Here is a 25,301-nt window from a genome sequence, read left to right as displayed (position 1 = left end):
GAGTAGGGTTGCCATTTAGGGTTGCCACCTATTCGAAATTAGAAAAAAATTCATATATGCCGATATGGGTATCAAACGAAAGGTATTACACTCCGCATTACAATAGGGACATTTTTGAGCAGGGTTGCCATTTAAAGTTGCCGCCTATTCGAAATTAAAAAAATTGCATTAGATATGCCAATATGGGTATCAAACGAAAGGTATTTCACTCCGCATCACAATAGCGACATTTTTGGGTGGGGTTGCCAATTTGGGGTTGCCACCTATAAGAAATTTAAAAAAATTGCCTGAGATATGCCAATATGGGTATCAAACGAAAGGTGTTTCACCCCCCATTGCATTGCGTTGGGATATGCCGATATGGGTATCAAACGAAAAGTATTTCACTCCACATTACAATAAGGACATTTTTGAGTAGGGTTGCCATTTAGGGTTGCCCCCTATTCGAAATTAGAAAAAAATTCATATATGCCGATATGGGTATCAAACGAAAGGTATTTTACTCCGCATTACAATAGGGATATTTTTTAGTAGGGTTTCCATTTAGGTTGCCACCTATTGGAAATTAAAAAAAAATGCATGAGATATGCCGATATGGGTATCAAACGAAAAGTATATCACTCCGCATTACAATAGGTAAATTTTTGAGCAGGGTTGCCATTTAGGGTTGCCACCTATTCGAAATTAAAAAAATTGCATGAGATATGCCGATATGGGTATCAAACGAAAGGTATTTCGCTCCGCATTACAATAGCGACATTTTTGGGTAGGGTTGCCATTTAAGGTTGCCACCTATTCGCAATTAATAAAAATTGCATGAGATATGCCGATATGGGTATCATACGAAAGGTATTTCACTCCGCATTACAATAGCAACATTTTTGGGTAGGGTTGCCATTTAGGGTTGCCACCTATTCGAAATTAATAAAAATTGAATGAGATATGCCGATATGGGTATCAAACGAAAGGTATTTCACTCCGCATTACAATAGCGACATTTTTGGGTAGGGTTGCCGTTCAGGGTTGCCGCCTATTCGAAATTAAAAAAAATTGCATGAGATATGCCAATATGGGTATCAAACGAAAGGTATTTTACTCCGCATTACAATAGCGACATTTTTGGGTAGGGTTGCTATTTAGGGTTGCCACCTATTCGAAATTAAAAAAAATTGCATGAGATATGCCAATATGGGTATCAAACGAAAGGTATTTCACTCCGCATTACAATAGGGACACTTTGAGTAGTGTTGACATTTAGGGTTGCCACCTTTTCGGAATTAATAAAAATTGAATGAGATATGCCAATATGGGTATCAAACGAAAGGTATTTCACTCCGCATTACAATAGGGACACTTTGAGTAGTGTTGACATTTAGGGTTGCCACCTATTCGAAATTAACAAAAAATTCATGAGATATGCTGATATGGGTATCAAACGAAAGGTGTTTCACTAAGCATTACTATAGGGACATTTTTGAGTAGGGTTGCCATTTTGGGTTGCCACCTATTTAAAATTAACAAAAAATTCATGAGATATGCCGATATTGGTATCAAACGAAAGGTGTTTCACTCCGCATTACTATAGGGACATTTTTGAGTAGGGTTGCTATTTAGGGTTGCTACCTATTCGAAATTAAAAAAAAATTGCATGAGATATGCCGATATGGGTATCATACGAAAGGTGTTTCACTCCGCATTACAATAGGGGCATTTTTGAGTAGGGTTGCTATTTAGGGTTGCCACCTATTCCAAATTAAAAAAAATTGCATGAGATTTGCCAATATGGGTATTAAACGAAAGGTATTTCACTCCGCATTACAATAGGGGCATCTTTGAGTAGGGTTGCTACTTAGGTTTGCCACCTATTCTAAATTAAAAAAATGCATAAGATATGCCAATATGGGTATTAAACGAAAGGTATTTCACTCCGCGTTATAATAGGGCATTTTTGAGTAGGGTTGCCATTTAGTGTTGCCACCTATTCGAAATAAAAAAAATTGCATGAGATATGCCGAGATGGGTATCGAACGAAAGGTATTTCACTCCGCATTACAATAGGGAAATTTTTGAGTAGGGTTGCCATTTAGGGTTGCCACCTATTCTAAATTTAAAAAAAAATGCATGAGATATGCCGTCATGGGTATCATACGAAAGGCATTTCACTCCGCATTACAATAGGGACATTTTTGAGTACAGTTGCCATTTAGGGTTGCCCCCTATTCGACATTAAAAAAAATTCATAAGATATGCCGATATGGGTATCAAACGAAAGGTATTTCACTCCGCATTACAATAGCGACATTTTTGAGTAGGGTTTCCATTTAGGGTTGACACCTATTTGAAATTAAAAAAAAATTGCATGAGATATGCCAATATGGGTATTAAGCGAAGAGTATTTCACTCCGCATTAGAATAGGTAATTTTTGAGTAGGGTTGCCACCTATTCGAAATTAAAAAAATTGCTTGAGACATGCCGATATGGGTATTAAACGAAAGGTATTTCACTCCGCATTGCAACAAGGACATTTTTGAGTAGGGTTTTAGGGTTGCCACCTATTCGAAATTAAAAAAATTGCATGAGATATTCCGATATGGGTATCAAACGAAATGTATTTCACTCCCCATTGCATTGCATTGGGATATGCCGATATGGTTATCAAACGAAAGGTATTTCACTCCGCATTACAATAAGGACATTTTTGAGTAGGGTTGCCATTTAGGGTTGCCACCTATTCGAAATTAGAAAAAAATTCATATATGCCGATATGGGTATCAAACGAAAGGTATTACACTCCGCATTACAATAGGGACATTTTTGAGCAGGGTTGCCATTTAAAGTTGCCGCCTATTCGAAATTAAAAAAATTGCATTAGATATGCCAATATGGGTATCAAACGAAAGGTATTTCACTCCGCATCACAATAGCGACATTTTTGGGTGGGGTTGCCAATTTGGGGTTGCCACCTATTCGAAATTTTAAAAAATTGCATGAGATATGCCAATATGGGTATCAAACGAAAGGTGTTTCACCCCCCATTGCATTGCATTGGGATATGCCGATATGGGTATCAAACGAAAAGTATTTCACTCCACATTACAATAAGGACATTTTTGAGTAGGGTTGCCATTTAGGGTTGCCCCCTATTCGAAATTAGAAAAAAATTCATATATGCCGATATGGGTATCAAACGAAAGGTATTTTACTCCGCATTACAATAGAGATATTTTTTAGTAGGGTTTCCATTTAGGTTGCCACCTATTGGAAATTAAAAAAAATGCATGAGATATGCCGATATGGGTATCAAACGAAAAGTATATCACTCCGCATTACAATAGGTAAATTTTTGAGTAGGGTTGCCATTTAGGGTTGCCACATATTCGAAATTAAAAACATTGCATGAGATATGCCAATATTGGTATCAAACGAAAGGTGTTTCACTCCGCATTACTATAGGGACATTTTTGAGTAGGGTTGCTATTTGGGGTTGCTACCTATTCGAAATTAAAAAAAATTGCATGAGATATGCCGATATGGGTATCATACGAAAGGTGTTTCACTCCGCATTACAATAGGGGCATTTTTGAGTAGGGTTGCTATTTAGGGTTGCCACCTATTCCAAATTAAAAAATTGCATGAGATTTGCCAATATGGGTATTAAACGAAAGGTATTTCACTCCGCATTACAATAGGGGCATCTTTGAGTAGGGTTGCTACTTAGGGTTGCCACCTATTCGAAATTAAAAAAATGCTTAAGATATGCCAATATGGGTATTAAACGAAAGGTATTTCACTCCGCGTTATAATAGGGCTTTTTGAGTAGGGTTGCCATTTAGTGTTGCCACCTATTCGAAATAAAAAAATTGCATGAGATATGCCGAGATGGGTATCGAACGAAAGGTATTTCACTCCGCATTACAATAGGGACATTTTTGAGTAGGGTTGCCATTTGGGGTTGCCACCTATTCTAAATAAAAAAAAAATGCATGAGATATGCCGTCATGGGTATCATACGAAAGGCATTTCACTCCGCATTACAATAGGGACATTTTTGAGTACAGTTGCCATTTAGGGTTGCCCCCTATTCGACTTTAAAAAAAATGCATAAGATATGCCGATATGGGTATCAAACGAAAGGTATTTCACTCCGCATTACAATAGCGACATTTTTGAGTAGGGTTTCCATTTAGGGTTGACACCTATTCGAAATTAAAAAAAAATTGCATGAGATATGCCAATATGGGTATTAAGCGAAGAGTATTTCAATCCGCATTAGAATAGGTAATTTTTGAGTAGGGTTGCCACCTATTCGAAATTAAAAAATTACTTGAGACATGCCGATATGGGTATTAAACGAAAGGTATTTCACTCCGCATTGCAATAAGGACATTTTTGAATAGGGTTGCCACCTATTCGAAATTAAAAAAAATTGCATTAGATATGCTGATATGGGTATCAAACGAAAGGTATTTCACTCCGCATTACAATTGCGACATTTTTGAGTAGGGTTTCCATTTAGGGTTGACACCTATTCGAAATTAAAAAAAAATTGCATGAGATATGCCAATATGGGTATTAAACGAAGAGTATTTCACTCCGCATTATAATAGGGAATTTTTGAGTAGGGTTGCCACCTATTCGAAATTAAAAAAATTGCTTCAGACATGCCGATATGGGTATTAAACGAAAGGTATTTCACTCCGCATCGCAATAAGGACACTTTTGAGCAGGGTTGCCATTTAGTGTTGCCACCTATTCGAAATTTAAAAAAATTGCATGAGATATGCCGATATGGGTATCAAACGAAAGGTATTTCACTCCGCATTACAGTAGGGACATTTTTTGAGTAGGGTTGCCATTTAGGGTTGCCACCTATTCGAAATTCAAAAAATTGCATGAGATATGCGATTATGGGTATCAAACGAAAGGTATTTCAATCCGCACTACAATGGCGATATTTCTGAGTGGGGTTGCCATTTAGGGTTGCCACCTATTCGAATTAAAAAAAAATCATGAGATATGCCGATATGGGTATCAAACGAAAGGTACTTCACTCCGCATTACAATAGGAACATTTTTGAGTAGAGTTTCCATTTTGGGGTTGACACCTATTCGGAATTAAAAAAAATTGAATGAGATATGCCATAATGGGTATTAAACGAAAGGTATTTCACTCCGCATTACAATAGGGACATTTTTGAGTAGGGTTGCCATTTAGGGTTGCCACCTATTCGAAATTATAAAAGAATTCATATATGCCGATATGGGTATCAAACGAAAGGTATTACACTCCGCATTACAATAGGGACATTTTTGAGCAGGGTTGCCATTCAGAGTTGCCGCCTATTCGAAATTTAAAAAATTGCATTAGATATGGCAATATGGGTATCAACAGAAAGGTATTTCACTCCGCATCACAATAGCGACATTTTTTGGTGGGGTTGCCATTTAGGGTTGCCACCTATTCGAAATTTAAAAAAACTGCATGAGATATTCCGATATGGGTATCAAACGAAATGTATTTCACTCCCCATTGCATTGCATTGGGATATGCCGATATGGTTATCAAACGAAAGGTATTTCACTCCGCATTACAATAAGGACATTTTTGAGTAGGGTTGCCATTTAGGGTTGCCACCTATGCGAAATTAGAAAAAAATTCATATATGCCGATATGGGTATCAAACGAAAGGTATTACACTCCGCATTACAATAGGGACATTTTTGAGCAGGGTTGCCATTTAGAGTTGCCGCCTATTCGAAATTAAAAAAATTGCATTAGATATGCCAATATGGGTATCAAAGGAAAGGTATATCACTCCGCATCACAATAGCGACATTTTTGGGTGGGGTTGCCAATTTGGGGTTGCCACCTATTCGAAATTTAAAAAAATTGCATGAGATATGCCAATATGGGTATCAAACGAAAGGTGTTTCACCCCCCATTGCATTGCATTGGGATATGCCGATATGGGTATCAAACGAAAAGTATTTCACTCCACATTACAATAAGGAAGGACATTTTTGAGTAGGGTTGCCATTTAGGGTTGCCCCCTATTCGAAATTAGAAAAAAATTCATATATGCCGATATGGGTATCAAACGAAAGGTATTTTACTCCGCATTACAATAGGGATATTTTTTAGTAGGGTTTCCATTTAGGTTGCCACCTATTTGAAATTAAAAAAAATGCATGAGATATACCGATATGGGTATCAAACAAAAAGTATATCACTCCGCATTACAATAGGTAAATTTTTGAGTAGGGTTGCCACATATTCGAAATTAAAAACATTGCATGAGATATGCCGATATGGGTATCAAACGAAAGGTATTTCGCTCCGCATTACAATAGCGACATTTTTGGGTAGGGTTGCCATTTAAGGTTGCCACCTATTCGAAATTAATAAAAATTGCATGAGATATGCCGATATGGGTATCATACGAAAGGTATTTCACTCCGCATTTCAATAGGGACACTTTGAGTAGTGTTGACATTTAGGGTTGCCACCTTTTCGGAATTTAAAAAAAATTGCATGAGATATGCCAATATGGGTATCAAACGAAAGGCATTTCACTCCGCAATACAATAGGGACATCTTTGAGTAGGGTTGCTACTTAGGGTTGCCACCTATTCGAAATTAACAAAAAATTCATGAGATATGCTGATATGGGTATCAAACGAAAGATGTTTCACTAAGCATTACTATAGGGACATTTTTGAGTAGGGTTGCCATTTTGGGTTGCCACCTATTTAAAATTAACAAAAAATTCATGAGATATGCCGATATTGGTATCAAACGAAAGGTGTTTCACTCCGCATTACTATAGGGACATTTTTGAGTAGGGTTGCTATTTAGGGTTGCTACCTATTCGAAATTAAAAAAAAATTGCATGAGATATGCCGATATGGGTATCATACGAAAGGTGTTTCACTCCGCATTACAATAGGGGCATTTTTGAGTAGGGTTGCTATTTAGGGTTGCCACCTATTCCAAATTAAAAAAAATTGCATGAGATTTGCCAATATGGGTATTAAACGAAAGGTATTTCACTCCGCATTACAATAGGGGCATCTTTGAGTAGGGTTGCTACTTAGGGTTGCCACCTATTCTAAATTAAAAAAATGCATAAGATATGCCAATATGGGTATTAAACGAAAGGTATTTCACTCCGCGTTATAATAGGGCATTTTTGAGTAGGGTTGCCATTTAGTGTTGCCACCTATTCGAAATAAAAAAAATTGCATGAGATATGCCGAGATGGGTATCGAACGAAAGGTATTTCACTCCGCATTACAATAGGGAAATTTTTGAGTAGGGTTGCCATTTAGGGTTGCCACCTATTCTAAATTTAAAAAAAAATGCATGAGATATGCCGTCATGGGTATCATACGAAAGGCATTTCACTCCGCATTACAATAGGGACATTTTTGAGTACAGTTGCCATTTAGGGTTGCCCCCTATTCGACATTAAAAAAAATTCATAAGATATGCCGATATGGGTATCAAACGAAAGGTATTTCACTCCGCATTACAATAGCGACATCTTTGAGTAGGGTTTCCATTTAGGGTTGACACCTATTTGAAATTAAAAAAAAATTGCATGAGATATGCCAATATGGGTATTAAGCGAAGAGTATTTCACTCCGCATTAGAATAGGTAATTTTTGAGTAGGGTTGCCACCTATTCGAAATTAAAAAATTGCTTGAGACATGCCGATATGGGTATTCAACGAAAGGTATTTCACTCCGCATTGCAATAAGGACATTTTTGAGTAGGGTTTTAGGGTTGCCACCTATTCGAAATTAAAAAAATTGCATGAGATATTCCGATATGGGTATCAAACGAAATGTATTTCACTCCCCATTGCATTGCATTGGGATATGCCGATATGGTTATCAAACGAAAGGTATTTCACTCCGCATTACAATAAGGACATTTTTGAGTAGGGTTGCCATTTAGGGTTGCCACCTATTCGAAATTAGAAAAAAATTCATATATGCCGATATGGGTATCAAACGAAAGGTATTACACTCCGCATTACAATAGGGACATTTTTGAGCAGGGTTGCCATTTAAAGTTGCCGCCTATTCGAAATTAAAAAAATTGCATTAGATATGCCAATATGGGTATCAAACGAAAGGTATTTCACTCCGCATCACAATAGCGACATTTTTGGGTGGGGTTGCCAATTTGGGGTTGCCACCTATTCGAAATTTTAAAAAATTGCATGAGATATGCCAATATGGGTATCAAACGAAAGGTGTTTCACCCCCCATTGCATTGCATTGGGATATGCCGATATGGGTATCAAACGAAAAGTATTTCACTCCACATTACAATAAGGACATTTTTGAGTAGGGTTGCCATTTAGGGTTGCCCCCTATTCGAAATTAGAAAAAAATTCATATATGCCGATATGGGTATCAAACGAAAGGTATTTTACTCCGCATTACAATAGAGATATTTTTTAGTAGGGTTTCCATTTAGGTTGCCACCTATTGGAAATTAAAAAAAATGTATGAGATATGCCGATATGGGTATCAAACGAAAAGTATATCACTCCGCATTACAATAGGTAAATTTTTGAGTAGGGTTGCCATTTAGGGTTGCTACATATTCGAAATTAAAAACATTGCATGAGATATGCCAATATTGGTATCAAACGAAAGGTGTTTCACTCCGCATTACTATAGGGACATTTTTGAGTAGGGTTGCCATTTAGGGTTGCCACCTATTTAAAATTAACAAAAAATTCATGAGATATGCCGATATTGGTATCAAAAGAAAGGTGTTTCACTCCGCATTACTATAGGGACATTTTTGAGTAGGGTTGCTATTTAGGGTTGCTACCTATTCGAAATTAAAAAAAATTGCATGAGATATGCCGATATGGGTATCATACGAAAGGTGTTTCACTCCGCATTACAATAGGGGCATTTTTGAGTAGGGTTGCTATTTAGGGTTGCCACCTATTCCAAATTAAAAAATTGCATGAGATTTGCCAATATGGGTATTAAACGAAAGGTATTTCACTCCGCATTACAATAGGGGCATCTTTGAGTAGGGTTGCTACTTAGGGATGCCACCTATTCGAAATTAAAAAAATGCATAAGATATGCCAATATGGGTATTAAACGAAAGGTATTTCACTCCGCGTTATAATAGGGCATTTTTGAGTAGGGTTGCCATTTAGTGTTGCCACCTATTCGAAATAAAAAAAATTGCATGAGATATGCCGAGATGGGTATCGAACGAAAGGTATTTCACTCCGCATTACAATAGGGACATTTTTGAGTAGGGTTGCCATTTAGGGTTGCCACCTATTCTAAATAAAAAAAAATGCATGAGATATGCCGTCATGGGTATCATTCGAAAGGCATTTCACTCCGCATTACAATAGGGACATTTTTGAGTACAGTTGCCATTTAGGGTTGCCCCCTATTCGACTTTAAAAAAAATGCATAAGATATGCCGATATGGGTATCAAACGAAAGGTATTTCACTCCGCATTACAATAGCGACATTTTTGAGTAGGGTTTCCATTTAGGGTTGACACCTATTCGAAATTAAAAAAAAATTGCATGAGATATGCCAATATGGGTACTAAGCGAAGAGTATTTCAATCCGCATTAGAATAGGTAATTTTTGAGTAGGGTTGCCACCTATTCGAAATTAAAAAAATTACTTGAGACATGCCGATATGGGTATTAAACGAAAGGTATTTCACTCCGCATTGCAATAAGGACATTTTTGAATAGGGTTGCCACCTATTCGAAATTAAAAAAAATTGCATTAGATATGCTGATATGGGTATCAAACGAAAGGTATTTCACTCCGCATTACAATTGCGACATTTTTGAGTAGGGTTTCCATTTAGGGTTGACACCTATTCGAAATTAAAAAAAAATTGCATGAGATATGCCAATATGGGTATTAAACGAAGAGTATTTCACTCCGCATTATAATAGGGAATTTTTGAGTAGGGTTGCCACCTATTCGAAATTAAAAAAATTGCTTCAGACATGCCGATATGGGTATTAAACGAAAGGTATTTCACTCCGCATCGCAATAAGGACACTTTTGAGCAGGGTTGCCATTTAGTGTTGCCACCTATTCGAAATTTAAAAAAATTGCATGAGATATGCCGATATGGGTATCAAACGAAAGGTATTTCACTCCGCATTACAGTAGGGACATTTTTTGAGTAGGGTTGCCATTTAGGGTTGCCACCTATTCGAAATTCAAAAAATTGCATGAGATATGCGATTATGGGTATCAAACGAAAGGTATTTCAATCCGCATTACAATGGCGATATTTTTGAGTGGGGTTGCCATTTAGGGTTGCCACCTATTCGAATTAAAAAAAAATCATGAGATATGCCGATATGGGTATCAAACGAAAGGTACTTCACTCCGCATTACAATAGGAACATTTTTGAGTAGAGTTTCCATTTTGGGGTTGACATTTATTCGGAATTAAAAAAAATTGAATGAGATATGCCATAATGGGTATTAAACGAAAGGTATTTCACTCCGCATTACAATAGGGACATTTTTGAGTAGGGTTGCCATTTAGGGTTGCCACCTATTCGAAATTATAAAAGAATTCATATATGCCGATATGGGTATCAAACGAAAGGTATTACACTCCGCATTACAATAGGGACCATTTTGAGCAGGGTTGCCATTCAGAGTTGCCGCCTATTCGAAATTTAAAAAATTGCATTAGATATGGCAATATGGGTATCAACAGAAAGGTATTTCACTCCGCATCACAATAGCGACATTTTTTGGTGGGGTTGCCATTTAGGGTTGCCACCTATTCGAAATTTAAAAAAACTGCATGAGATATTCCGATATGGGTATCAAACGAAATGTATTTCACTCCCCATTGCATTGCATTGGGATATGCCGATATGGTTATTAAACGAAAGGTATTTCACTCCGCATTACAATAAGAACATTTTTGAGTAGGGTTGCCATTTAGGGTTGCCACCTATGCGAAATTAGAAAAAAATTCATATATGCCGATATGGGTATCAAACGAAAGGTATTACACTCCGCATTACAATAGGAACATTTTTGAGCAGGGTTGCCATTTAGAGTTGCCGCCTATTCGAAATTAAAAAAATTGCATTAGATATGCCAATATGGATATCAAAGGAAAGGTATATCACTCCGCATCACAATAGCGACATTTTTGGGTGGGGTTGCCAATTTGGGGTTGCCACCTATTCGAAATTTAAAAAAATTGCATGAGATATGCCAATATGGGTATCAAACGAAAGGTGTTTCACCCCCCATTGCATTGCATTGGGATATGCCGATATGGGTATCAAACGAAAAGTATTTCACTCCACATTACAATAAGGAAGGACATTTTTGAGTAGGGTTGCCATTTAGGGTTGCCCCCTATTCGAAATTAGAAAAAAATTCATATATGCCGATATGGGTATCAAACGAAAGGTATTTTACTCCGCATTACAATAGGGATATTTTTTAGTAGGGTTTCCATTTAGGTTGCCACCTATTTGAAATTAAAAAAAATGCATGAGATATACCGATATGGGTATCAAACGAAAAGTATATCACTCCGCATTACAATAGGTAAATTTTTGAGTAGGGTTGCCATTTAGGGTTGCCACATATTCGAAATTAAAAACATTGCATGAGATATGCCGATGTGGGTATTAAACGAAAGGTATTACACTCCGCATTACAATAGGGACATTTTTGAGCAGGGTTGCCATTCAGAGTTGCCGCCTATTCGAAATTTAAAAAATTGCATTAGATATGGCAATATGGGTATCAAAAGAAAGGTATTTCACTCCGCATTACAGTAAGGACATTTTTGAGTAGGGTTGCCATTTAGGGTTGCCACCTATTCGAAATTAGAAAAGAATTCATATATGCCTATATGGGTATTAAACGAAAGGTATTACACTCCGCATTACAATAGGGACATTTTTGAGCAGGGTTGCCATTCAGAGTTGCCACCTATTCGAAATTTAAAAAATTGCATTAGATATGGCAATATGGGTATCAAAAGAAAGGTATTTCACTCCGCATCACAATAGCGACATTTTTGGGTAGGATTGCCATTTAGGGTTGCCACCTATTCGGATTAAAAAAAATCATGAGATATGCCATAATGGGTATTAAACGAAAGGTATTTCACTCCGCATTACAATAGGGACATTTTTGAGTAGGGTTGCCATTTAGGGTTGCCACCTATTCGAAATTATAAAAGAATTCATATATGCCGATATGGGTATCAAACGAAAGGTATTACACTCCGCATTACAATAGGGACATTTTTGAGCAGGGTTGCCATTCAGAGTTGCCGCCTATTCGAAATTGAAAAAAATTGCATTAGATATGGCAATATGGGTATCAACAGAAAGGTATTTCACTCCTCATCACAATAGCGACATTTTTTGGTGGGGTTGCCATTTAGGGTTGCCACCTATTCGAAATTTAAAAAAACTGCATGAGATATTCCGATATGGGTATCAAACGAAATGTATTTCACTCCCCATTGCATTGCATTGGGATATGCCGATATGGTTATCAAACGAAAGGTATTTCACTCCGCATTACAATAAGGACATTTTTGAGTAGGGTTGCCATTTAGGGTTGCCACCTATGCGAAATTAGAAAAAAATTCATATATGCCGATATGGGTATCAAACGAAAGGTATTACACTCCGCATTACAATAGGGACATTTTTGAGTAGGGTTGCCATTCAGAGTTGCCGCCTATTCGAAATTTAAAAAATTGCATTAGATATGGCAATATGGGTATCAAAAGAAAGGTATTTCACTCCGCATCACAATTGCGACATTTTTGGGTGGGATTGCCATTTAGGGTTGCCACCTATTCGAAATTTAAAAAAATTGCATGAGATATTCCGATATGGGTATCAAACGAAATGTATTTCACTCCCCATTGCATTGCATTGGGATATGCCGATATGGTTATCAAACGAAAGGTATTTCACTCCGCATTACAATAAGGACATATTTGAGTAGGGTTGCCATTTAGGGTTGCCACCTATTCGAAATAAAAAAAATTGCATGAGATATGCCGATATGGGTATCAAACGAGAGGTATTTCACTTCGCAATACAATAGGGACATTTTTGAGTAGGGTTGCCACTTAGGGTTGCCACCTATTATAAATTAAAAAAAATTGCATGAGATATGCCGATATGGGTATCATACGAAAGGTATTTCACTCCGCATTACAATAGCGACATTTTTGGGTAGGGTTGCCATTTAGGGTTGCCACCTATTCGAAATTAATAAAAATTGCATGAGATATGCCGATATGGGTATTAAACGAAAGGTATTACACTCCGCATTACAATAGGGACATTTTTGAGCAGGGTTGCCATTCAGAGTTGCCGCCTATTCGAAATTTAAAAAATTGCATTAGATATGGCAATATGGGTATCAAAAGAAAGGTATTTCACTCCGCATTACAGTAAGGACATTTTTGAGTAGGGTTGCCATTTAGGGTTGCCACCTATTCGAAATTAGAAAAGAATTCATATATGCCTATATGGGTATTAAACGAAAGGTATTACACTCCGCATTACAATAGGGACATTTTTGAGCAGGGTTGCCATTCAGAGTTGCCGCCTATTCGAAATTTAAAAAATTGCATTAGATATGGCAATATGGGTATCAAAAGAAAGGTATTTCACTCCGCATCACAATAGCGACATTTTTGGGTGGGATTGCCATTTAGGGTTGCCACCTATTCGAAATTTAAAAAAATTGCATGAGATATTCCGATATGGGTATCAAACGAAATGTATTTCACTCCCCATTGCATTGCATTGGGATATGCCGATATGGTTATCAAACGAAAGGTATTTCACTCCGCATTACAATAAGGACATTTTTGAGTAGGGTTGCCATTTAGGGTTGCCACCTATTCGAAATTAGAAAAAAATTCATATATGCCGATATGGGTATCAAACGAAAGGTATTACACTCCGCATTACAATAGGGACATTTTTGAGCAGGGTTGCCATTTAAAGTTGCCGCCTATTCGAAATTAAAAAAATTGCATTAGATATGCCAATATGGGTATCAAACGAAAGGTATTTCACTCCGCATCACAATAGGGAAATTTTTGAGTAGGGCTGCCAGTTAGGGTTGTCACCTATTCGAAATTAAAAAAAAAATCATGAGATATGCCGATATTGGTATCAAACGAAAGGTGTTTCACTCCGTATTACTATAGGGACATTTTTAAGCAGGGTTGCCATTTAGGGTTGCCACCTATTCTAAATTTAAAAGAATTGCATGAGATATGCCAACATGGGTATCAAACGAAAGGTATTTCACTCCGCATTACAATAGGGAAATTTTTGAGTAGGGTTGCTATTTAGGGTTGCCACCTATTCGAAATTAAAAAAATTGCATGAGATATGCCGATATGGGTATCATACGAAAAGTGTTTCACTCCGCATTACAGTAGGGACATTTTTGAATAGGGTTGCTATTTAGGGTTGCCACCTATTCGAAATTTAAAAAAAATTGCATGAGATATGCCAATATGGGTATCAAACGAAAGGTATTTCATTACGCATTTCAATAGGGACATCTTTGAGTAGGGTTGCTACTTAGGGTTGCCACCTATTCGAAATTAAAAAAATGCATAAAATATGCCAATATGGGTATTAAACGAAAGGTATTTCACTCCGCTCTAGAATAGGGCATTTTTGAGTAGGGTTGCCATTTAGGGTTGCCGCCTATTCGAAGAAAAAAATTGCATGAGATATGCCGAGACGGGTATCAAACGAAAGGTATTTCATTCCGCATTAAAATAGGGACATTTTTGGGTAGGGTTGCCATTTAGGGTTGCCACCTATTCTAAATTTAAAAAAAATTGGATGAGATATGCCGTCATGGGTATCAAACGAAAGGCGTTTCACTCCGCATTACAATAGGGACAATTTTGAGCACGGTTGCCATTTAGGGTTGCCACCTATTCAACATTAAAAACAAATTCATAAGATATGCTGATATGGGTATCATACGAAAGGTATTTCACTCCGCATTACAATAGGGACATTTTTGAGTAGGGTTGCTATTTAGGGTTGCCACCTATTCGAAATTTAAAAAATATTGCATGAGATATGCCAATATGGGTTTCAAACGAAAGGTATTTCACTCCGCATTACAATAGAGACATCTTTGAGTAGGGTTGCTATTTAGGGTTGCCACCCATTGGAAATTAAAAAAATGCATAAAATATGCCAATATGGGTATTAAACGAAAGGTATTTCACTCCGCGTTAGAATAGGGCATTTTTGAGTAGGGTTGCCATTTAGGGTTGCCACCTATTCGAAATAAAAAAATTCCATGAGATATGCCGAGATGGGTATAAAACGAAAGGTATTTCACTCCGCATTACAATAGGGAAGTTTTTGAGTAGTGTTGCAATTTAGGGTTGCCACCTATTCTAAATTAAAAAAGAATTGCATGAGATATGCCGTCATTGATATTGTACGAAAGGCGTTTCACTCCGCATTACAATAGGGACAATTTTGAGCACGGTTGCAATTTAGGGTTGCAACCTATTCGACATTAAAAACAAATTCGTAAGATATGCCGATATGGGTATCAAACGAAAGGTATTTCACTCCGCATTACAATAGGGACATTTTGAGTACGGTTGCCATTTAGGGTTGCCACCTATTCTAAACTAAAAAAATTGGATGAGATATGCCGTCATGGGTATCAAACGAAAGGCGTTTCACTCCGCATTACAATAGGGACATTTTTGAGCTCGGTTGCCATTTAGGGTTGCCACCTATTCAACATTAAAAAAAAATTCATAAGATATGCCGATATGGGTATCAAATGAAAGGTATTCCACTCCGAATTACAATAGGGAAGTTTTTGTGTAGGGTTGCTCTTTAGGATTGCCACCTATTCGAAATTAAAAAAATGCATAAGATATGCCAATATGGGTATTAAACGAAAGGTATTTCACTCCGCGTTAGAATAGGGCATTTTTGAGTGGGGCTGCCATTTAGGGTTGCAACCTATTCGAAATTTAAAAAATAGTGCATGAGATATGCCGATATGGGTATCATACGAAAGGTGTTTCACTTCGCATTACAACAGGGACATTTTTGAGTAGGGTTGCTATTTAGGGTTGCCACCTATTCGAAATTAAAAAAAATTCCATGAGATATGCCGATATGGGTATCATACGAAAGGTGTTTCACTTCGCATTACAACAGGGACATTTTTGAGTAGGGTTGCTATTTAGGGTTGCCACCTATTCGAAATTTAAAAAAAATTGCATGAGATATGCCAATATGGGTATCAAACGAAAGGTATTTCACTATGCATTTCAATAGGGACATCTTTGAGTAGGGTTGCTTCTTTGGGTTGCCACCTATTCGAAATTAAAAAAATGCATAAAATATGCCAATATGGGTATTAAACGAAAGGTATTTCACTCCGCTCTAGAATAGGGCATTTTTTGAGTAGGGTTGCCATTTAGGGTTGCCGCCTATTCGAAAAAAAAAAGTTGCATGAGATATGCCGAGACGGGTATCAAACGAAAGGTATTTCACTCCGCATTAAAATAGGGACATTTTTGAGTAGGGTTGCCATTTAAGCTTGCCACCTATTCTAAACTAAAAAAAATTGGATGAGATATGCCGTCATGGGTATCAAACGAAAGGCGTTTCGCTCCGCATTACAATAGGGACATTTTTGAGCACGGTTGCCATTTAGGGTTGCCACCTATTCAACATTAAAAAACATTCATAAGATATGCCGATATGGGTATCAAATGAAAGGTATTCCACTCCGCATTACAATAGGGAAGTTTTTGAGTAGGGTTGCTCTTTAGGATTGCCACCTATTCGAAAAAAAAATGCATAAGATATGCCAATATGGGTGTTAAACGAAAGGTATTTCACTCCGCGTTAGAATAGGGCATTTTTGAGTGGGGCTGCCATTTAAGGTTGCCACCAATTCGAAATAAAAAAATTGCATTAGATATGCCGAGATGGGTATCAAACGAAAGGTGTTTCACTCCGCATTACAATAGGGACATTTTTGAGTAGGGTTGTCATTTAGGGTTGCCACCTATTCGAAATTAAAAAAATTGCATGAGATATGCCGATATTTTTTATTTATTTATATATTTATTTATTTATTTATTTATTATTTAAAGTCGACGACAAACTATGGTCGACTGCATAATATAAAAGATATATAAATATACAACTCAAAAGATAAAATTTAAGATATATCGAGCTTTCAACAATGTTATATTACAATCAAAGAAATATTAATGGACATTACTATTTAATTTCAGAATATAATAATAATAAGGAATATGAGCAGAAATAAGATCTTATGCCGAAATCTTATACTGGCGGAATGCATCAGATTCCGCTCAGCATGATTTCGGAATGCAGTGGATTCCAATCTCCCTGTTGGAATGCAACAAGATTCCAATCAGCATGTCATGGGAATCCGGCAGTGCTAAGAGTAGTGTAATGAGGATACGCCATCACAAGGCATAAAAAAGTAACATGACCTGTGTTGTTGGAATGCACCGGATTCCAATCATCTCGATGCCTGACCCATAAGATTGTACTGCCGGAATGCATACGATTCCGGTCAGTGACTCATGAAAAAGCATGTTTTTTACGTTGTTGGAATGCACCAGATTCCAATCAACACAGTACTGTCTTGTTCCTTCTTAATGATACATGTTGATAAATGTTCCTCCATCCTTAAGCGATACAGTCCCTGTTTTTTATCGAAGGAATAAAATGCCGGCAAATTAAATTAGCTTGTATCTCTTAAATTAGATAAGCAAGTATTGCATTACGTATAGTGGCAAAAGTACATTCAAGACTGATGCAGCTATACAAGTCATTGTAGTGCGCGCACCAGATAAGAAGAGGATTATTTTTAGCAAAGTTTCGTCGACAAAGGGGTAAATAGAAAGGAACGTAGTGTCTGGATACTCTAGGGGGAACCGCAAAAAACAAGCGGCTGAGGAGGTCCGCGGAATCAATTTCTCCAATAATGAGCTTATGGATGAACAATACCCCCAGTAATATTCTCCGATTTTCCAGAGTGGGTAAGTTAATAAGAAGAAGTCTACTTCTGTATGGAGGAAGGTGGAGACTTGGGTCCCAATTAAGGCCGCGCAATGCAAATATCAAAAATTGCTTTTGAACTGACTCAAGACGCTTTATATGCTTTTGAGAAACAGGGGACCAAACGCATGAGCAATACTCGAGTATTGGACGAACCAGCGATGTGTAAAGAACCTTAGTGAGGTACGGATCATCGAACTCTTTAGCCCATCTTTTAACAAATCCAAGTAAACCCAACGCTTTGTTGGCTATAGATGAAATATGCATGTTAAAATTCAATTTCGGATCAAAAAGGACACCTAGATCATTTGCAATAGATATACGCTCCAAAGGCGTACCATCTATTACATAAGATTTCAATGCTGGCTTCACTCGGTGAAATATCATATGCTTACATTTAGAGCAATTTAAAGCTAATAAATTTGTTGTGCACCAACATTGGAACGAGTCCAAGTCGGCCTGAAAAAGATCCAAGGAACTCAAATCGGTAGGACAGTAAGTATAGCAAAGTTTTACATCATCCGCACACATTATAGTATGGGAATATAATATTGTCTGCGGCAAGTCATTAATGAAAAGGGCAAAGAGCAAAGGGCCTAGATGACTTCCCTGGGATACGCCGGAGGAAACTCCGAACGATTCCGACAGATTGCACTTGAGCAGGACTTTTTGGGTCCGGTTAGAAAGATAGCTTTTCAACCACATTAATAGGTGAAACGGAAAGCCCAGTAAATCAAGCTTATGAATAAGCAACTCGTGGTTGACGGTATCAAATGCTTTGCTGAAGTCCGTGTAGATGACATCCGTTTGCTTGTTCGCTAAAAATCCTTCCATAACCATAGAGGTGAATACAAGCAAATTTGTAGTGGTTGACCTTTGACGAATAAAACCGTGTTGGCATGGAGATAAAAGACTAGAACACTGATATTGCAGTTGATTGGTGACAATCTGTTCAAAGACTTTAGGAATGACTGAAAGTTTAGCAATACCCCTGTAGTTTTCAACTTTTGACCTACTACCTTTTTTATGCAGGGGTATAATAAAAGACTGTTTCCAAAGTGCCGGGAATGACGCAGATCCCAGAGATAGCTCAAATAATTTTAAAATAGGCTCATACATGTTTTCGGCGCAGTACCTAAGCACGCAACTAGGAACACCGTCCGGTCCCGGAGAAAAGGTGGGCTTCAAAGATTGAAGACTCTGAAGAACAATATTACCATCAATAGCAGGATTCCTAATGTAATTCGAGCTATCTAAGCGATAGGGATATTGACCAGAATGAAAACTACTGGATGAATACGTGGACTTAAAGAACTCAAAAAATAGTTCAGCAACGACGTCATCAGTGCAAGCTTTTTTACCTCCAAAGGTTAATGAGGAAGGATACCCAGAAGTTTTCCGCTTTGAATTTACGAAACTGTAAAACTTTTTTGGATTTCTAAAAAATTGGGCTTTACAACAACTCAAGTAATTTTTATAACAAAGCTGATTAAGACGGTGAAATTTAGAACGAGCTATTAGATATTTAGAGAGGTCTGCAGATGCTCCAGATTTCTTGAACCTCTTATAAAGCCTAGATTTGATGTTATTAAGTCTGATAAGGTTATCAAACGAAAGGTATTTCACTCCGCATTACAATAAGGACATTTTTGAGTAGGGTTGCCATTTAGGGTTGCCACCTATTCGAAATTAAAAAAATTGCATGAGATATGCCGATATGGTTATCAAACGAAAGGTATTTCACTCCGAATTACAATAAGGACATTTTTAGTAGGGTTGCCACCTATTCGAAAAAAAATTGCATGAGATATGCCGAGATGGGTATCAAACGAAAGTTATTTCATTCCGCAATACAATAGGGACGTTTCTGAGAAGGGTTGCCATTTAGGGTTGCCACCTATTCGAAATTAAAAAAAATTCATGAGATATGCCGATATGGGTATCAAACGAAAGGTATATCCCTCCGCATTACAATAGGGAAATTTTTGAGTAGGGCCGCCATTTAGGGTTGTCACCTATTCGAAATTAAAAAAAAATTCATGAGATATACCGATATTGGTATCAAACGAAAGGTATTTCACTCCGCATTACAATAGGGACATTTTTGAGTACGGTTGCCATTTAGGGTTGCCACCTATTCTAAACTAAAAAAAATTGTATGAGATATGCCGTCATGGGTATCAAACGAAAGGCGTTTCACTCCGCATTACAATAGGGACATTTTTGAGCACGGTTGCCATTTAGGGTTGCCACCTATTCAACATTAAAAAAAAATTCATAAGATATGCCGATATGTGTATCAAATGAAAGTTATTCCACTCCGCATTACAATAGGGAAGTTTTTGAGTAGGGTTGCTCTTTAGGATTGCCACCTATTCGAAATAAAAAAAAATGCATAAGATATGCCAATATGGGTATTAAACGAAAGGTATTTCACTCCGCGTTAGAATAGGGCATTTTTGAGTGGGGCTGCCATTTAGGGTTGCCACCAATTCGAAATAAAAAAATTGCATTAGATATGCCGAGATGGGTATCAAACGAAAGGTGTTTCACTCCGCATTACAATAGGGACATTTTTGAGTAGGGTTGCCATTTAGGGTTGCCACCTATTCGAAATTAAAAAAAAAATTCATGAGATATGCTATTATGGGTATCAAGCGAAAGGTATTTCACTCCGCATTACAATAGGGACATTCTTGAGTAGGGTTGCCACCTATTCGAAATTTAAAAAAATTGCATGAGATATGCCGATATGGTTATCAAACGAAAGGTATTTCACTCCGCATTACAATATAGACATTTTTTGAGTAGGGTTGCCATTTATGGTTGCCACCTATTCGAAATTAAAAAAAAATTGCATCAGATATGCCAATATGTGTATCAAATGAAAGGTATTTCACTCCGCAGTACAATAGCGACATTTTTAGTAGGGTTGCCATTTAGGTTTGCCACCTATTCGAAATAAAAAAAAAATTGAATGAGATATTCCGATATGGGTATCATACGAAAGCTATTTCACTCCGCATTACAATAGGGACATTTTTGAGTAGGGTTGCCATTTTGCGTTGCCACCTATTCTAAATTAAAAAAAATTCCGTGAGATATGCCGTCATGTGTATCAAATGAAAGGTGTTTCACTCCGCATTACTATAGGGACATTTTTGAGTAGGGTTGCCATTTAGGGTTGCCACCTATTCGAAATTAAAAAAAATTCATGAGATATGCCGATATGGGTATCAAACGAAAGGTATATCCCTACGCATTACAATAGGGAAATTTTTGAGTAGGGCTGCCATTTAGGGTTGTCACCTATTCGAAATTAAAAAAAAAATCATGAGATATGCCGATATTGGTATCAAACGAAAGGTGTTTCACTCCGTATTACTATAGGGATATTTTTAAGCAGGGTTGCCATTTAGGGTTGCCACCTATTCTAAATTTAAAAGAATTGCATTAGATATGCCAACATGGGTATCAAACGAAAGGTATTTCACTCCGCATTACAATAGGGAAATTTTTGAGTAGGGTTGCTATTTAGGGTTGCCACCTATTCGAAATTAAAAAAATTGCACGAGATATGCCGATATGGGTATCATACGAAAAGTGTTTCACTCCGCATTACAGTAGGGAGATTTTTGAGTGGGGTTGCTATTTAGGGTTGCCACCTATTCGAAATTAAAAAAGAATTGCATGAGATATGCCAATATGGGTATCAAACGAAAGGTATTTCATTACGCATTTCAATAGGGACATCTTTGAGTAGGGTTGCTACTTAGGGTTGCCACCTATTCGAAATTAAAAAAATGCATAAAATATGCCAATATGGGTATTAAACGAAAGGTATTTCACTCCGCTCTAGAATAGGGCATTTTTGAGTAGGGTTGCCATTTAGGGTTGCCGCCTATTCGAAGAAAAAAATTGCATGAGATATGCCGAGACGGGTATCAAACGAAAGGTATTTCATTCCGCATTAAAATAGGGACATTTTTGGGTAGGGTTGCCATTTAGGGTTGCCACCTATTCTAAATTTAAAAAAAATTGGATTAGATATGCCGTCATGGGTATCAAACGAAAGGCGTTTCACTTCGCATTACAATAGGGACAATTTTGAACACGGTTGCCATTTAGGGTTGCCACCTATTCAACATTAAAAACAAATTCATAAGATATGCCGATATGGGTATCATACGAAAGGTATTTCACTCCGCATTACAATAGGGACATTTTTGAGTAGGGTTGCTTTTTAGGGTTGCCACCTATTCGAAATTTAAAAAATATTGCATGAGATATGCCTATATGGGTTTCAAACGAAAGGTATTTCACTCCGCATTACAATAGGGACATCTTTGAGTAGGGTTGCTATTTAGGGTTGCCACCCATTGGAAATTAAAAAAATGCATAAAATATGCCAATATGGGTATTAAACGAAAGGTATTTCACTCCGCGTTAGAATAGGGCATTTTTGAGTAGGGTTGCCATTTAGGGTTGCCACCTATTCGAAATAAAAAAATTCCATGAGATATGCCGAGATGGGTATAAAACGAAAGGTATTTCACTCCGCATTACAATAGGGAAGTTTTTGAGTAGTGTTGCCATTTAGGGTTGCCACCTATTCTAAATTAAAAAAGAATTGCATGAGATATGCCGTCATTGGTATTGTACGAAAGGCGTTTCACTCCGCAATACAATAGGGACAATTTTGAGCACGGTTGCCATTTAGGGTTGCCACCTATTCGACATTAAAAACAAATTCGTAAGATATGCCAATATGGGTATCAAACGAAAGGTATTTCACTCCGCATTACAATAGGGACATTTTGAGTACGGTTGCCATTTAGGGTTGCCACCTATTCTAAACTAAAAAAATTGGATGAGATATGCCGTCATAGGTATCAAACGAAAGGCGTTTCACTCCGCATTACAATAGGGACATTTTTGAGCACGGTTGCCATTTAGGGTTGCCACCTATTCAACATTAAAAAAAAATTCATAAGATATACCGATATGGGTATCAAATGAAAGGTATTCCACTCCGCATTACAATAGGGAAGTTTTTGTGTAGGGTTGCTCATCACTCCGTATTACTATAGGGATATTTTTAAGCAGGGTTGCCATTTAGGGTTGCCACCTATTCTAAATTTAAAAGAATTGCATGAGATATGCCAACATGGGTATCAAACGAAAGGTATTTCACTCCGCATTACAATAGGGAAATTTTTGAGTAGGGTTGCTATTTAGGGTTGCCACCTACTCGAAATTAAAAAAATTGCACGAGATATGCCGATATGGGTATCATACGAAAAGTGTTTCACTCCGCATTACAGTAGGGAGATTTTTGAGTAGGGTTGCTATTTAGGGTTGCCACCTATTCGAAATAAAAAAAAAATTGCATGAGATATGCCAATATGGGTATCAAACGAAAGGTATTTCATTACGCATTTCAATAGGGACATCTTTGAGTAGGGTTGCTACTTAGGGTTGCCACCTATTCGAAATTAAAAAAATGCATAAAATATGCCAATATGGGTATTAAACGAAAGGTATTTCACTCCGCTCTAGAATAGGGCATTTTTGAGTAGGGTTGCCATTTAGGGTTGCCGCCTATTCGAAGAAAAAAATTGCATGAGATATGCCGAGACGGGTATCAAACGAAAGGTATTTCATTCCGCATTAAAATAGGGACATTTTTGGGCAGGGTTGCCATTTAGGGTTGCCACCTATTCTAAATTTAAAAAAAATTGGATGAGATATGCCGTCATGGGTATCAAACGAAAGGCGTTTCACTCCGCATTACAATAGGGACAATTTTGAGCACGGTTGCCATTTAGGGTTGCCACCTATTCAACATTAAAAACAAATTCATAAGATATGCCGATATGGGTATCATACGAAAGGTATTTCACTCCGCATTACAATAGGGACATTTTTGAGTAGGGTTGCTTTTTAGGGTTGCCACCTATTCGAAATTTAAAAAATATTGCATGAGATATGCCAATATGGGTTTCAAACGAAAGGTATTTCACTCCGCATTACAATAGGGACATCTTTGAGTAGGGTTGCTATTTAGGGTTGCCACCCATTGGAAATTAAAAAAATGCATAAAATATGCCAATATGGGTATTAAACGAAAGGTATTTCACTCCGCGTTAGAATAGGGCATTTTTGAGTAGGGTTGCCATTTAGGGTTGCCACCTATTCGAAATAAAAAAATTCCATGAGATATGCCGAGATGGGTATAAAACGAAAGGTATTTCACTCCGCATTACAATAGGGAAGTTTTTGAGTAGTGTTGCCATTTAGGGTTGCCACCTATTCTAAATTAAAAAAGAATTGCATGAGATATGCCGTCATTGGTATTGTACGAAAGGCGTTTCACTCCGCATTACAATAGGGACAATTTTGAGCACGGTTGCCATTTAGGGTTGCCACCTATTCAACATTAAAAACAATTTCGTAAGATATGCCGATATGGGTATCAAACGAAAGGTATTTCACTCCGCATTACAACAGGGACATTTTGAGTACGGTTGCCATTTAGGGTTGCCACCTATTCTAAACTAAAAAAATTGGATGAGATATGCCGTCATGGGTATCAAACGAAAGGCGTTTCACTCCGCATTACAATAGGGACATTTTTGAGCACGGTTGCCATTTAGGGTTGCCACCTATTCAACATTAAAAAAAAATTCATAAGATATACCGATATGGGTATCAAATGAAAGGTATTCCACTCCGCATTACAATAGGGAAGTTTTTGTGTAGGGTTGCTCTTTAGGATTGCCACCTATTCGAAATTAAAAAAATGCATAAGATATGCCAATATGGGTATTAAACGAAAGGTATTTCACTCCGCGTTAGAATAGGGCATTTTTGAGTGGGGCTGCCATTTAGGGTTGCAACCTATTCGAAATTTAAAAAATATTGCATGAGATATGCCGATATGGGTATCATACGAAAGGTGTTTCACTTCGCATTACAACAGGGACATTTTTGAGTAGGGTTGCTATTTAGGGTTGCCACCTATTCGAAATTAAAAAAAATTCCATGAGATATGCCGATATGGGTATCATACGAAAGGTGTTTCACTTCGCATTACAACAGGGACATTTTTGAGTAGGGTTGCTATTTAGGGTTGCCACCTATTCG

This window comes from Eurosta solidaginis, chromosome 2 (assembly GCF_040869045.1).
Source record: "Eurosta solidaginis isolate ZX-2024a chromosome 2, ASM4086904v1, whole genome shotgun sequence".
Taxonomy (NCBI): domain Eukaryota; kingdom Metazoa; phylum Arthropoda; class Insecta; order Diptera; family Tephritidae; genus Eurosta; species Eurosta solidaginis.
This window is presented reverse-complemented; position numbering follows the sequence as displayed.